Source organism: Tinamus guttatus, unplaced genomic scaffold (assembly GCF_059628265.1).
Source record: "Tinamus guttatus ecotype Peru unplaced genomic scaffold, ASM5962826v1 Tinamus_guttatus_pri_ptg000053l, whole genome shotgun sequence".
NCBI lineage: Eukaryota > Metazoa > Chordata > Aves > Tinamiformes > Tinamidae > Tinamus > Tinamus guttatus.
The window spans coordinates 383,107-385,931 of record NW_028288587.1 but is presented as its reverse complement, the minus strand read 5'-3'; positions in this window follow the sequence as shown (position 1 = coordinate 385,931).

Genomic DNA, 2,825 nt, shown 5'->3' with positions numbered 1-2,825 from the left:
TGACATAATTAAGTACAAAGTAAACGATTTCTAAGCGCTGCTAGAACTAACTAATAATTTATGTTTGATAGGTCTAATACCCATGGGTAGTCTTCATATACTCCTGGACTCCCACAGACCCAGCAACCCAGCATTTATTCTCCGGACCCAGTCCCATCCAGCGGCGGTACAGATCTATGGAGAGTTAGCCGGGGCTTTCCGTCCTCTTCCTTCAACCGAGAAGTCCAGATTTCTGGGCTCCTGGAAATCTTAACTGTGGTATGATGAGTCCATCCATGCTCAGCTGTCTTGATTGATTTTTCTGTGGTTAGTAATACCTGATAAAGGTCCACGCCACTTTGCCAGCAGCAGTGCTTCTTTCCATGCTTTGACCAAGACTCAGTCCCCTGCTTGGATATCATGGACTGCAAAATCCAAGGGGAAGGTCTGTGCGAGCTGGCCTTCTGTTGGAGAGACTTCACAAGAGAAAGTATTCTGGCCACATATTGTTTTAAATATATATCACTTATCTCTACCTCCCTGCCAGGTTGGGTGTTAGCAGTGTAGGAAATCCCAAACATGATTTCAAAGGGGGACAGTTGAATGTCTCCCCTAGGTTTTGCTCTTCTTTTTGCTAAAGCTACTGGTAGAAGTCGTGTCCACGGCATCTTAGTTTCTAACACCAATTTCAAAAGATGCTTTTTAATGTTCCCATTCATCCTTTCGACTCTACCCGAGCTCTGGGGATGCCAAGGGGTGTGCAAGTCCCACTGAATCCCCAGGGCAGTCATGACACCTTGAAGGACCTTTCCTGTAAAATGAGTGCCGCTGAATCTACTGCCTCTACCAACCCATATCTTGGCCTCTGAGGGCATTCCCTCCTCCAATGTCCTTCCTCTCTGCTGAGGGCAGGCTAAACTGCATTTTGGCCTGCCTGTCTGTGCTCATCCTCCCATAATTGACAAGCTTTTTGCAAGATTATCCTCTTTCCCTGGGATCCAAAAAGGATTCCTAAAAGAAAATCCCAAACCTGCCAAGTATAATCTGCATTTCTTAGATATTCAGTTATCATTTCCCCAATTCCTGTAGGATCATCTAAATAAGGGGGTAGTTCTTTCTTTAATCCCCTTCTGTCTTGGGTGGTCAGTGGCACAATTACAAATCCAAATCCAAATCCAAACCATGCTCCCGCCGATCCTGGCCTCGCAGTGGAACCTGCTATTTGGCTTTGGGGCTTTTGGCACCTTGTACTACTGGCTTCCTTTTCTTGTTTTGAAAGGGACAAAATGTCCCATTCCTCCTCCTCTTCACTGTCACTAGAAGCAGGAGGTGCAGAGGGGACAGGAGCTGCGTGTTGCAGTTCAAGCGGCTGCAGCGACCTGGTTCAGGGACGGCACGGCGACCACCCCCAAGCCATTCAGACCATCAGCTCGCTGACACCAATGTGGTGGACGGCAAATGGCGTTTATTGATGGCTAACAAGGTGTTATATAGCTTGGTTTACAACGTCACATCCGTCTGCTTACATCATAAACTAAACACTATTGGCTATTAGGGGCCCTATCTTTCCGTACACCGTGGTATCTTCCGGCCGCTGGACCCTAACTATCTGCAAAAACTTTCCCCCTCCCTATGCATAACAAAACTAGCTAAAATAAAACTATCTTATTCTTACTTATTCTTATTACTATCTTATTCTATTCTTATAGTTATACCAGTCTTAAAATTATATATCATAAACTTGACATAAAACATAAGGCACAAAGAAGAAGGCGCGTGGAAGGTAGGGGATGACAGGTAACACCGGGGTGTAGGAATAGGGTGTACCTTGGGGATAATACTGAGTGGATATGTTCTTAAAGCAGTTGTTGGTGTTCTACTAACATGATGTTAACCTTCTCTAGCCGATTCTTGACAAACGGCATGAGCTTATTCAATATACAGGGTCCAAAGATTAGTGTCATCATGATCATTGTGATCGGCCCTATCAAGGTGGGTATCAGGGTGGTTAACCACAGCGAACCGGTGAACAAGTTTTCGTACCAGCTGCGTTTGGAACAGGGTTCAATGGGTGCTGGTTGGCAAGGCATGGCACTGAAAACTGGTGGCCCTGTAGTTATTTTTGTACTAATTGCTCGAGATTGTTCGATCTGTTCAAGCACCCCATTTAAAGGGCTGGTGTGACTCTACCTGTCCTATAGTGACAAGCTGCAAAATTAAGATAACGCAAAGGCATCGCGGCCCCCTCTTGCGGAGGCTGTTTTGTTGTGTTCTGGATTTGGTCGGCGTGGAACTCACAGGCTCGGGCGGGACACTTGTCACCGGGGCGTATGGGTTACGGGGGTGTCCGATGATCCGGTCCTGTGAACAGAAACTCACAATTTTCATTAGTTTTATTTTAAAGGTAACAGCCACCTGAATTGCGGTCAGATGCTCTTCCTTTGCAACATGTTTAATCATGTCTGCCCCGGCCGGTTTTTCTTTAATTCGGATGTTTACCTTCTTTTTCTCCTTCCTTAAGTTTGAATCAGTTGTGAGCCACTCGTCCTGACTAGTATCTGATCCGGAGTCGGAACTTCCGGGCTCCGGTACCTTTTCGTTGGGCTCCGGCTCCGCCTACTTCCGTCCCACCTACTTCCGTTGTGGGCGGGCTGTTCCCCCCTTCTTGGCTCGCCCCGCCTTCTACCCGCGGAGGCGCCTTTTGTGAAATGGCCGCTCTGATCGGTCCTCAGCGCCTCACTCGGGCTTCCCTCACCTGTCCGGTCACCCCCATTGGTTCTCAGCGCCTCACTCGGGCTTCCCTCACCTGTCCGGTCACCCCCATTGGTTCTCGGCCCCTCACTCGG